Source organism: Taudactylus pleione, unplaced genomic scaffold (genome assembly GCF_031769625.1).
Source record: "Taudactylus pleione unplaced genomic scaffold, aTauple2 ptg000134l, whole genome shotgun sequence".
Lineage (NCBI taxonomy): Eukaryota > Metazoa > Chordata > Amphibia > Anura > Myobatrachidae > Taudactylus > Taudactylus pleione.
In genome coordinates this window covers 4516117-4529317 of record NW_028284536.1, presented here as the reverse complement: position 1 = coordinate 4529317, position 13201 = coordinate 4516117, and the positions used below count along the sequence as shown (strand labels likewise).

At 34.8% G+C, this 13201-nt stretch overlaps 4 non-coding genes across 4 annotated transcripts; all 4 read left to right on the top strand.

Annotated features, from left to right (window-relative positions):
- Positions 1 to 5423: 5423 nt before the first annotated feature.
- On the top strand, positions 5424 to 5497 carry TRNAN-GUU (transfer RNA asparagine (anticodon GUU)). Its single transcript has one exon. It is a non-coding gene; the product is annotated as a tRNA-Asn (tRNA).
- A 463-nt stretch (positions 5498 to 5960) lies between these two features.
- TRNAN-GUU (transfer RNA asparagine (anticodon GUU)) lies at positions 5961 to 6034 on the top strand. The gene has a single exon. It is a non-coding gene; the product is annotated as a tRNA-Asn (tRNA).
- Positions 6035 to 8771: 2737 nt separating this feature from the next.
- Positions 8772 to 8845, top strand: TRNAN-GUU (transfer RNA asparagine (anticodon GUU)). Its single transcript has one exon. It is a non-coding gene; the product is annotated as a tRNA-Asn (tRNA).
- An 862-nt stretch (positions 8846 to 9707) lies between these two features.
- On the top strand, positions 9708 to 9781 carry TRNAN-GUU (transfer RNA asparagine (anticodon GUU)). The gene has a single exon. It is a non-coding gene; the product is annotated as a tRNA-Asn (tRNA).
- Positions 9782 to 13201: the final 3420 nt, after the last annotated feature.

Here is a 13201-nt window from a genome sequence, read left to right as displayed (position 1 = left end):
TACTTGTTAGAACACCTGATTTGCTCTTCTGGAATCAATGTAGTTTGTTTTTCTCAATAACCATAGAAGTAATCGGGTAAAGTAAAGACATTATGTGGATTTTTTGCTACAGCACTTCTGTCAAAATACAATTAAAATGAGTTTAGATGATAATGTATTTTCTACTATAAGCAAAGACCAAAAAAGTCATCCCAATTTTAGATTTGATAAATGAAAATAGCACATAGCAGAGAAGGGTTTCGATCCATCGACCTCTGGGTTATGGGCCCAGCATGCTTCCGCTGCGCCACTCTGTTGCTCATGGAAGTGCTTAGAACTCAAGAATGGTTGATTCATCACAAGAACATGGCAATGTGTTCCTTTTAATTAACGAAAAACCCTAAAATAACTGTCCAGATTAGAGACTTTATAAACTTTGGCCAGGAAACTTTCCAGATCAATGTTTCTTAGCTGTTGTTTGTTTATGTCTCATGTAGGGTCTCTGTGGTGCAATTGGTTAGCGCATTCGGCTGTTAACTGGAAGGTTGGTGGTTCAATCCCACCCAGGGACATGAATCTTCTATTAGTCAAATTTTGGGGATTTTTAGGTAGAGAAATCAACATGTCAAACTACCTATTTTATGGTAGGGTTCAAGACTTTCCCTGAAACAATTATCTCTAAATTGAGTTTAATTTGATTTAAGCCAATTTATTCAACATTTAGAAAATACCTGAAGGTTAATGTTGTTCCAAGTGATATCTAATCAGCACAATGCAGCCGAGTAGAATTCTTAAGTGGAAGCCTGTGTTATGTTAAAATCAGGTGTTATCTTATCAGTACAAAGGTAAGGAATTAAGAAAAACTTTTTGAAGTGTGAAGATTTTTCTTACAAAATCATTGTCTTATTGCATCACCAAAGTGTAAGCTGGAAAGATTATATTGATAAATTACTTGTTAGAACACCTGATTTGCTCTTCTGGAATCAATGTAGTTTGTTTTTCTCAATAACCATAGAAGTAATATTGTAAAGTAAAGACATTATGTGGATTTTTTGCTACAGCACTTCTGTCAAAATACAATTAAAATGAGTTTAGATGATAATGTATTTTCTACTATAAGCAAAGATCAAAAAAGTCAAAAAAGCAATCCCAATTTTAGATTTGATAAATGATAATAGCACATAGCAGAGGAGGGTTTCGATCCATCGACCTCTGGGTTATGGGCCCAGCATGCTTCCGCTGCGCCACTCTGCTGCTCATGGAAGTGCTTAGAACTCAAGAATGGTTGATTCATCACAAGAACATGGCAATGTGTTCCTTTTAATTAACGAAAAATCCTAAAATAACTGTCCAGATTAGAGACTTTATAAACTTTGGCAAGGAAACTTTCCAGATCAATGTTTCTTAGCTGTTGTTTGTTTATGTCTCATGTAGGGTCTCTGTGGTGCAATTGGTTAGCGCATTTGGCTGTTAACTGGAAGGTTGGTGGTTCAATCCCACCCAGTTATGAGAATCTTCTATTAGTCAAATTTTGGGGATTTTTAGGTAGAGAAGTCAACATGTCAAACTACCTATTTTATGGTAGGGTTCAAGACTTTCCCTGAAACAATTATCTCTAAAGTGAGTTTAATTTGATTTAAGCCAATTTATTCAACATTTAGAAAATACCTGAAGGTTAATGTTGTTCCAGGTGATATCTAATCAGCACAATGCAACCTAGCAGCATTTTTAAGTGGAAGCCTGTGTTATGTTAAAACCAGGTGTTATCTTATCAGTACAAAGGTAAGGAATTAAGAAAAACTTTTTGAAGTGTGAAGATTTTTCTTACAAAATCATTGTCTTATTGCATCACCAAAGTGTAAGCTGGAAAGATGATTTTGATAAATTACTTGTTAGAACACCTGATTTGCTCTTCTGGAGTCAATGTAGTTTGTTTTTCTCAATAACCATAGAAGTAATAGGGTAAAGTAAAGACATTATGTGGATTTTTTGCTACAGCACTTCTGTCAAAATACGATTAAAATGAGTTAAGATGATAATGGATTTTCTACTATAAGCAAAGACCAAAAAAGTCAAAAAAGCAATCCCAATTTTAGATTTGATAAATGAAAATAGCACATAGCAGAGGATGGTTTCGATCCATCGACCTCTGGGTTATGGGCCCAGCACGCTTCCGCTGCGCCACTCTGCTGCTCATGGAAGTGCTTAGAACTCAAGAAGGGTTGATTCATCACAAGAACATGGCAATGTGTTCCTTTTAATTAATGAAAAATCCTAAAATAACTGTCCAGATTAGAGACTTTATAAACTTTGGTAAGGAAACTTTCCAGATCAATGTTAGAACACCTGATTTGCTCTTCTGGAGTCAATGTAGTTTGTTTTTCTCAATAACCATAGAAGTAATAGGGTAAAGTAAAGACATTATGTGGATTTTTTGCTACAGCACTTCTGTCAAAATACGAATTAAATGAGTTAAGATGATAATGGATTTTCTACTATAAGCAAAGACCAAAAAAGTCATAATAGCAATCCCAATTTTAGATTATGTCCAGATTAGAGACTTTATAAACTTTGGTAAGGAAACTTTCCAGATCAATGTTTCTTAGCTGTTGTTTGTTTATGTCTCATATAGGGTCTCTGTGGCACAATTGGTTAGCACGTTCGGCTGTTAATTGGAATATTGGTGGTTCAATCCCACCCAGGGATGAAAATCTTCTATTAGTCAAATTTTGGGGATTTTTAGGTAGAGAAGTCAACATGTCAAACTACCTATTTTATGGTAGGGTTCAAGACTTTCTCTGAAACAATTATCTCTAAAGTGAGTTTAATTTGATTTAAGCCAATTTATTCAACAATTAGAAAATACCTGAAGGTTAATGTTGTTCCTGGTGATATCTAATCAGCAGAATAGAACCTAGCAGCATTTTTAAGTGAAAGCCTGTGTTATGTTATAACCAGGTGTTATCTTATCAGTACAAAGGTAAGGAATTAAGAAAAACTTTTTGAAGTGTGAAGATTTTTCTTACAAAATCATTGTCTTATTGCATCACCAAAGTGTAAGCTGGAAAGATGATTTTGATAAATTACTTGTTAGATCACCTGATTTGCTCTTCTGGAGTCAATGTAGTTTGTTTTTCTCAATAACCATAGAAGTAATAGGGTAAAGTAAAGACATTATGTGGATTTTTTGCTACAGCACTTCTGTCAAAATACGAATTAAATGAGTTAAGATGATAATGGATTTTCTACTATAAGCAAAGACCAAAAAAGTCAAAATAGCAATCCCAATTTTAGATTTGATAAATGAAAATAGCACATAGCAGAGGATGGTTTCGATCCATCGACCTCTGGGTTATGGGCCCAGCACGCTTCCGCTGCGCCACTCTGCTGCTCATGGAAATGCTTAGAACTCAAGAAGGGTTGATTCATCACAAGAACATGGCAATGTGTTCCTTTAAATTAGCGAAAAATCCTAAAATAACTGTCCAGATTAGAGACTTTATAAACTTTGGCAAGGAAACTTTCCAGATCAATGTTTCTTAGCTGTTGTTAGTTTATGTCTCACATAGGGTCTCTGTGGCGCAATTGGTTAGTGCGTTCAGCTGTTAACTGGAAGGTTGGTGGTTCAATCCCACCCAGGGACGAGAATCTTCTATTAGTCAAATTTTGGGGAATTTTAGGTAGAGAAGTCAACATGTCAAACTACCTATTTTATGGTAGGGTTCAAGACTTTCTCTGAAACAATTATCTCTAAAGTGAGTTTAATTTGATTTAAGCCAATTTATTCAACATTTAGAAAATACCTGAAGGTTAATGTTGTTCCTGGTGATATCTAATCAGCAGAATGCAACCTAGTAGCATTTTTAAGTGGAAGCCTGTGTTATGTTAAAACCAGGTGTTATCTTATCAGTACAAAGGTAAGGAATTAAGAAAAACTTTTTGAAGTTTGAAGATTTTTCTTACAAAATCATTGTCTTTTTGCATCACCAAAGTGTAAGCTGGAAAGATGATTTTGATAAATTACTTGTTAGAACACCTGATTTGCTCTTCTGGAGTCAATGTAGTTTGTTTTTCTCAATAACCATAGAAGTAATAGGGTAAAGTAAAGACATTATGTGGATTTTTTGCTACAGCACTTCTGTCAAAATACGAATTAAATGAGTTAAGATGATAATGGATTTTCTACTATAAGCAAAGACCAAAAAAGTCATAATAGCAATCCCAATTTTAGATTTGATAAATGAAAATAGCACATAGCAGAGGATGGTTTCGATCCAACGACCTCTGGGTTATGGGCCCAGCACGCTTCCGCTGCGCCACTCTGCTGCTCATGGAAGTGCTTAGAACTCAAGAAGGGTTGATTCATCACAAGAACATGGCAATGTGTTACTTTTAATTAATGAAAAATACTAAAATAACTGTCCAGATTAGAGACTTTATAAACTTTGGTAAGGAAACTTTCCAGATCAATGTTTCTTAGCTGTTGTTTGTTTATGTCACATATAGGGTCTCTGTGGCACAATTGGTTAGCACGTTCGGCTGTTAATTGGAATATTGGTGGTTCAATCCCACCCAGGGACGAAAATCTTCTATTAGTCAAATTTTGGGGAATTTTAGGTAGAGAAGTCAACATGTCAAACTACCTATTTTATGGTAGGGTTCAAGACTTTCTCTGAAACAATTATCTCTAAAGTGAGTTTAATTTGATTTAAGCCAATTTATTCAACATTTAGAAAATACCTGAAGGTTAATGTTGTTCCTGGTGATATCTAATCAGCAGAATGCAACCTAGCAGCATTTTTAAGTGGAAGCCTGTGTTATGTTAAAACCAGGTGTTATCTTATCAGTACAAAGGTAAGGAATTAAGAAAAACTTTTTGAAGTTTGAAGATTTTTCTTACAAAATCATTGTCTTTTTGCATCACCAAAGTGTAAGCTGGAAAGATGATTTTGATAAATTACTTGTTAGAACACCTGATTTGCTCTTCTGGTGTCAATGTAGTTTGTTTTTCTCAATAACCATAGAAGTAATAGGGTAAAGTAAAGACATTAAGTGGATTTTTTGCTACAGCACTTCTGTCAAAATATGATTAAAATGAGTTAAGATGATAATGGATTTTCTACTAAATGCAAAGACCAAAAAAGTCAAAATAGCAATCCCAATTTTAGATTTGATAAATCAAAATAGCACATAGCAGAGAATGGTTTCGATCCATCGACCTCTGGGTTATGGGCCCAGCACGCTTCTGCTGCGCCACTCTGCTGCTCATGGAAGTGCTTCGAACTCAAGAAGGGTTGATTCATCACAAGAACATGGCAATGTGTTCCTTTTAATTAACGAAAAATCCTAAAATAACTGTCCAGATTAGAGACTTTATAAACTTTGGCAAGGAAACTTTCCAGATCAATGTTTCTTAGCTGTTGTTAGTTTATGTCTCACATAGGGTCTCTGTGGCGCAATTGGTTAGCGCGTTCGGCTGTTAACCGGAAGGTTGGTGGTTCAATCCCACCCAGGGACGAGAATCTTCTATTAGTCAAATTTTGGGGAATTTTAGGTAGAGAAGTCAACATGTCTAACTACCTATTTAATGGTAGGGTTCAAGACTTTCTCTGAAACAATTATCTCTAAAGTGAGTTTAATTTGATTTAAGCCAATTTATTCAACAATTAGAAAATACCTGAAGGTTAATGTTGTTCCTGGTGATATCTAATCAGGAGAATGCAACCTAGCAGCATTTTTAAGTGAAAGCCTGTGTTATGTTATAACCAGGTGTTATCTTACCAGTACAAAGGTAAGGAATTAAGAAAAACTTTTTGAAGTTTGAAGATTTTTCTTACAAAATCATTGTCTTTTTGCATCACCAAAGTGGAAGCTGGAAAGATGATTTTGATAAATTACTTGTTAGAACACCTGATTTGCTCTTCTGGAGTCAATGTAGTTTGTTTTTCTCAATAACCATTGAAGTAATAGGGTAAAGTAAAGTCTCTGTGGCGCAATTGGTTAGCGCGTTCGGCTGTTAACCGGAAGGTTGGTGGTTCAATCCCACCCAGGGACGAGAATCTTCTATTAGTCAAATTTTGGGGAATTTTAGGTAGAGAAGTCAACATGTCTAACTACCTATTTTATGGTAGGGTTCAAGACTTTCTCTGAAACAATTATCTCTAAAGTGAGTTTAATTTGATTTAAGCCAATTTATTCAACAATTAGAAAATACCTGAAGGTTAATGTTGTTCCTGGTGATATCTAATCAGCAGAATGCAACCTAGCAGCATTTTTAAGTGAAAACCTGTGTTATGTTATAACCAGGTGTTATCTTATCAGTACAAAGGTAAGGAATTAAGAAAAACTTTTTGAAGTTTGAAGATTTTTCTTACAAAATCATTGTCTTTTTGCATCACCAAAGTGTAAGCTGGAAAGATGATTTTGATAAATTACTTGTTAGAACACCTGATTTGCTCTTCTGGAGTCAATGTAGTTTGTTTTTCTCAATAACCATAGAAGTAATAAGGTAAAGTAAAGACATTAAGTGGATTTTTTGCTACAGCACTTCTGTCAAAATATGATTAAAATGAGTTAAGATGATAATGGATTTTCTACTAAAAGCAAAGACCAAAAAAGTCAAAATAGCAATCCCAATTTTAGATTTGATAAATCAAAATAGCACATAGCAGAGGATGGTTTCGATCCATCGACCTCTGGGTTATGGGCCCAGCACGCTTCTGCTGCGCCACTCTGCTGCTCATGGAAGTGCTTAGAACTCAAGAAGGGTTGATTCATCACAAGAACATGGCAATGTGTTCCTTTTAATTAACGAAAAATCCTAAAATAACTGTCCAGATTAGAGACTTTATAAACTTTGGCAAGGAAACTTTCCAGATCAATCTTTCTTTGCAGTTGTTTGTTTATGTCTCATATAGGGTCTCTGTGGCGCAATTGGTTAGTGTGTTCGGCTGTTAACCGGAAAGTTAGTGGTTCAATCCCACCCAGGGACGAGAATCTTCTATTAGTCAAATTTTGGGGAATTTTAGGTAGAGAAGTCAACATGTCTAACTACCTATTTTATGGTAGGGTTCAAGACTTTCTCTGAAACAATTATCTCTAAAGTGAGTTTAATTTGATTTAAGCCAATTTATTCAACAATTAGAAAATACCTGAAGGTTAATGTTGTTCCTGGTGATATCTAATCAGCAGAATGCAACCTAGCAGCATTTTTAAGTGAAAGCCTGTGTTATGTTATAACCAGGTGTTATCTTACCAGTACAAAGGTAAGGAATTAAGAAAAACTTTTTGAAGTTTGAAGATTTTTCTTACAAAATCATTGTCTTTTTGCATCACCAAAGTGTAAGCTGGAAAGATGATTTTGATAAATTACTTGTTAGAACACCTGATTTGCTCTTCTGGAGTCAATGTAGTTTGTTTTTCTCAATAACCATAGAAGTAATAGGGTAAAGTAAAGACATTATGTGGATTTTTTGCTACAGCACTTCTGTCAAAATACGAATTAAATGAGTTAAGATGATAATGGATTTTCTACTATAAGCAAAGACCAAAAAAGTCAAAATAGCAATCCCAATTTTAGATTTGATAAATGAAAATAGCACATAGCAGAGGATGGTTTCGATCCAACGACCTCTGGGTTATGGGCCCAGCACGCTTCCGCTGCGCCACTCTGCTGCTCATGGAAGTGCTTAGAACTCAAGAAGGGTTGATTCATCACAAGAACATGGCAATGTGTTCCTTTTAATTAATGAAAAATACTAAAATAACTGTCCAGATTAGAGACTTTATAAACTTTGGTAAGGAAACTTTCCAGATCAATGTTTCTTAGCTGTTGTTTGTTTATGTCGCATATAGGGTCTCTGTGGCACAATTGGTTAGCACGTTCGGCTGTTAATTGGAATATTGGTGGTTTAATCCCACCCAGGGACGAAAATCTTCTATTAGTCAAATTTTGGGGAATTTTAGGTAGAGAAGTCAACATGTCAAACTACCTATTTTATGGTAGGGTTCAAGACTTTCTCTGAAACAATTATCTCTAAAGTGAGTTTAATTTGATTTAAGCCAATTTATTCAACATTTAGAAAATACCTGAAGGTTAATGTTGTTCCTGGTGATATCTAATCAGCAGAATGCAAACTAGCAGCATTTTTAAGTGTAAGCCTGTGTTATGTTAAAACCAGGTGTTATCTTATCAGTACAAAGGTAAGGAATTAAGAAAAACTTTTTGAAGTTTGAAGATTTTTCTTACAAAATCATTGTCTTTTTGCATCACCAAAGTGTAAGCTAGAAAGATGATTTTGATAAATTACTTGTTAGAACACCTGATTTGCTCTTCTGGAGTCAATGTAGTTTGTTTTTCTCAATAACCATAGAAGTAATAGGGTAAAGTAAAGACATTATGTGGATTTTTTGCTACAGCACTTCTGTCAAAATACGAATTAAATGAGTTAAGATGATAATGGATTTTCTACTATAAGCAAAGACCAAAAAAGTCAAAATAGCAATCCCAATTTTAGATTTGATAAATCAAAATAGCACATAGCAGAGGATGGTTTCAATCCATCGACCTCTGGGTTATGGGCCCAGCACGCTTCCGCTGCGCCACTCTGCTGCTCATGGAAATGCTTAGAACTCAAGAAGGGTTGATTCATCACAAGAACATGGCAATGTGTTCCTTTTAATTAGCGAAAAATCCTAAAATAACTGTCCAGATTAGAGACTTTATAAACTTTGGCAAGGAAACTTTCCAGATCAATGTTTCTTAGCTGTTGTTAGTTTATGTCTCACATAGGGTCTCTGTGGCGCAATTGGTTAGCGCGTTCGGCTGTTAACCGGAAGGTTGGTGGTTCAATCCCACCCAGGGATGAGAATCTTCTATTAGTCAAATTTTGGGGATTTTATGAAGAGAAGTCAACATGTTAAATTACCTATTTTATGGTAGGGTTCAAGACTTTCTCTGAAACAATTATCTCTAAAGTGAGTTTAATTTGATTTAAGCCAATTTATTCAACATTTAGAAAATACCTGAAGGTTAATGTTGTTCCAGGTGATATCTAATCAGCACAATGCAATCTAGCAGCATTTTTAAGTGGAAGCCTGTGTTATGTTAAAACCAGGTGTTATCTTATCAGTACAAAGGTAAGGAATTAAGAAAAACTTTTTGAAGTGTGAAGATTTTTCTTACAAAATCATTGTCTTATTGCATCACCAAAGTGTAAGCTGGAAAGATGATTTTGATAAATTACTTGTTAGAACACCTGATTTGCTCTTCTGGAGTCAATGTAGTTTGTTTTTCTCAATAACCATAGAAGTAATAGGGTAAAGTAAAGACATTATGTGGATTTTTTGCTACAGCACTTCTGTCAAAATATGATTAAAATGAGTTAAGATGATAATGGATTTTCTACTATAAGCAAAGACCAAAAAAGTCAAAATAGCAATCCCAATTTTAGATTTGATAAATGAAAATAGCACATAGCTGAGGATGGTTTCGATCCAACGACCTCTGGGTTATGGGCCCAGCACGCTTCCGCTGTGCCACTCTGCTGCTCATGGAAGAGCTTAGAACTCAAGAAGGGTTGATTCATCACAAGAACATTGCAATGTGTTCCTTTAAATTAATGAAAAATCCTAAAATAACTGTCCAGATTAGAAACTTTATAAACTTTGGCAAGGAAACTTTCCAGATCAATTTTTCTTAGCTGTTGTTTGTTTATGTCTCATGTAGGGTCTCTGTGGCGCAATTGGTTAGCGCTTTCGGCTGTTAACCGGAAGGTTGGTGGTTCAATCCCACCCAGGGACGAGAATCTTCTATTAGTCAAATTTTGGGGATTTTATGAAGAGAAGTCAACATGTTAAATTACCTATTTTATGGTAGGGTTCAAGACTTTCTCTGAAACAATTATCTCTAAAGTGAGTTTAATTTGATTTAAGCCAATTTATTCAACATTTAGAAAATACCTGAAGGTTAACGTTGTTCCAGGTGATATCTAATCAGCACAATGCAACCTAGCAGCATTTTTAAGTGGAAGCCTGTGTTATGTTATAACCAGGTGTTATCTTATCAGTACAAAGGTAAGGAATTAAGAAAAACTTTTTGAAGTTTGAAGATTTTTCTTACAAAATCATTGTCTTTTTGCATCACCAAAGTGTAAGCTGGAAAGATGATTTTGATAAATTACTTGTTAGAACACCTGATTTGCTCTTCTGGAGTCAATGTAGTTTGTTTTTCTCAATAACCATAGAAGTAATAGGGTAAAGTAAAGACATTATGTGGATTTTTTGCTACAGCACTTCTGTCAAAATACGAATTAAATGAGTTAAGATGATAATGGATTTTCTACTATAAGCAAAGACCAAAAAAGTCAAAATAGCAATCCCAATTTTAGATTTGATAAATCAAAATAGCACAGAGCAGAGGATGGTTTCGATCCATCGACCTCTGGGTTATGGGCCCATCACGCTTCCGCTGCGCCACTCTGCTGCTCATGGAAATGCTTAGAACTCAAGAAGGGTTGATTCATCACAAGAACATGGCAATGTGTTCCTTTTAATTAGCGAAAAATCCTAAAATAACTGTCCAGATTAGAGACTTTATAAACTTTGGCAAGGAAACTTTCCAAATCAAAGTTTCTTAGCTGTTGTTTATTTATGTCTCATATAGGGTCTCTGTGGTGCAATTGGTTAGCGCATTCAGCTGTTAACCAGAATGTTGGTGGTTCAATCCCACCCAGGGACGAGAATCTTCTATTAGTCAAATTTTGGGGATTTTTAGTTAGAGAAGTCAACATGTCAAACTTCCTATTTTATGGAAGGGTTCAAGACTTTCCCTGAAACAATTATCTCTAAAGTGAGATTAATTTGATTTAAACCAATTTATTCAACATTTAGAAAATACCTGAAGGTTAATGTTGTTCCAAGTGATATCTAATCAGCACAATGCAGCCGAGTAGAATTCTTAAGTGGAAGCCTGTGTTATGTTAAAATCAGGTGTTATCTTATCAGTACAAAGGTAAGGAATTAAGAAAAACTTTTTGAAGTGTGAAGATTTTTCTTACAAAATCATTGTCTTATTGCATCACCAAAGTGTAAGCTGGAAAGATGATTTTGATAAATTACTTGTTAGAACACCTGATTTGCTCTTCTGGAGTCAATGTAGTTTGTTTTTCTCAATAACCATAGAAGTAATAGGGTAAAGTAAAGACATTATGTGGATTTTTTGCTACAGCACTTCTGTCAAAATACAATTAAAATGAGTTTAGATGATAATGTATTTTCTACTATAAGCAAAGATCAAAAAAGTCAAAAAAGCAATCCCAATTTTAGATTTGATAAATGATAATAGCACATAGCAGAGGAGGGTTTCGATCCATCGACCTCTGGGTTATGGGCCCAGCATGCTTCCGCTGCGCCACTCTGCTGCTCATGGAAGTGCTTAGAACTCAAGAATGGTTGATTCATCACAAGAACATGGCAATGTGTTCCTTTTAATTAACGAAAAATCCTAAAATAACTGTCCAGATTAGAGACTTTATAAACTTTGGCCAGGAAACTTTCCAGATCAATGTTTCTTAGCTGTTGTTTGTTTATGTCTCATGTAGGGTCTCTGTGGTGCAATTGGTTAGCGCATTTGGCTGTTAACTGGAAGGTTGGTGGTTCAATCCCACCCAGTTATGAGAATCTTCTATTAGTCAAATTTTGGGGATTTTTAGGTAGAGAAGTCAACATGTCAAACTACCTATTTTATGGTAGGGTTCAAGACTTTCCCTGAAACAATTATCTCTAAAGTGAGATTAATTTGATTTAAGCCAATTTATTCAACATTTAGAAAATACCTGAAGGTTAATGTTGTTCCAAGTGATATCTAATCAGCACAATGCAGCCGAGTAGAATTCTTTAGTGGAAGCCTGTGTTATTTAAAAACCAGGTGTTATCTTATCAGTACAAAGGTAAGGAATTAAAAAAAACTTTTTGAAGTGTGAAGATTTTTCTTACAAAATCATTACCTTATTGCATCACCAAAGTGTAAGCTGGAAAGATGATTTTGATAAATTACTTGTTAGAACACCTGATTTGCTCTTCTGGAGTCAATGTAGTTTGTTTTTCTCAATAACCATAGAAGTAATAGGGTAAAGTAAAGACATTATGTGGATTTTTAGCTACAGCACTTCTGTCAAAATACGATTAAAATGAGTTAAGATGATAATGGATTTTCTACTATAAGCAAAGACCAAAAAAGTCAAAATAGCAATCCCAATTTTAGATTTGATAAATTAAAATAGTACATAGCTGAGGATGGTTTCGATCCAACGACCTCTGGGTTATGGGCCCAGCACGCTTCCGCTGTGCCACTCTGCTGCTCATGGAAGAGCTTAGAACTCAAGAAGGGTTGATTCATCACAAGAACATTGCAATGTGTTCCTTTAAATTAATGAAAAATCCTAAAATAACTGTCCAGATTAGAGACTTTATAAACTTTGGCAAGGAAACTTTCCAGATCAATTTTTCTTAGCTGTTGTTTGTTTATGTCTCATGTAGGGTCTCTGTGGCGCAATTGGTTAGCGCTTTTGGCTGTTAACCGGAAGGTTGGTGGTTCAATCCCCCCCAGGGACGAGAATCTTCTATTAGTCAAATTTTGGGGATTTTATGAAGAGAAGTCAACATGTTAAATTACCTATTTTATGGTAGGGTTCAAGACTTTCTCTGAAACAATTATCTCTAAATTGAGTTTAATTTGATTTAAGCCAATTTATTCAACATTTAGAAAATACCTGAAGGTTAATGTTGTTCCAAGTGTTATCTAATCAGCACAATGCAGCCAAGTAGAATTCTTAAGTGGAAGCCTGTGTTATGTTAAAACCAGGTGTTATCTTATCAGTACAAAGGTAATGAATTAAGAAAAACTTTTTGAAGTGTGAAGATTTTTCTTACAAAATCATTGTCTTATTGCATCACCAAAGTGTAAGCTGGAAAGATGATATTGATAAATTACTTGTTAGAACACCTGATTTGCTCTTCTGGAATCAATGTAGTTTGTTTTTCTCAACAACCATAGAAGTAATAGTGTAAAGTAAAGACATTATGTGGATTTTTTGCTACAGCACTTCTGTCAATATACGATTAAAATGAGTTAAGATGATAATGGATTTTCTATTATAAGCAAAGACCAAAAAAGTCAAAAAAGCAATCCCAATTTTAGATTTGATAAATGAAAATTGCACAT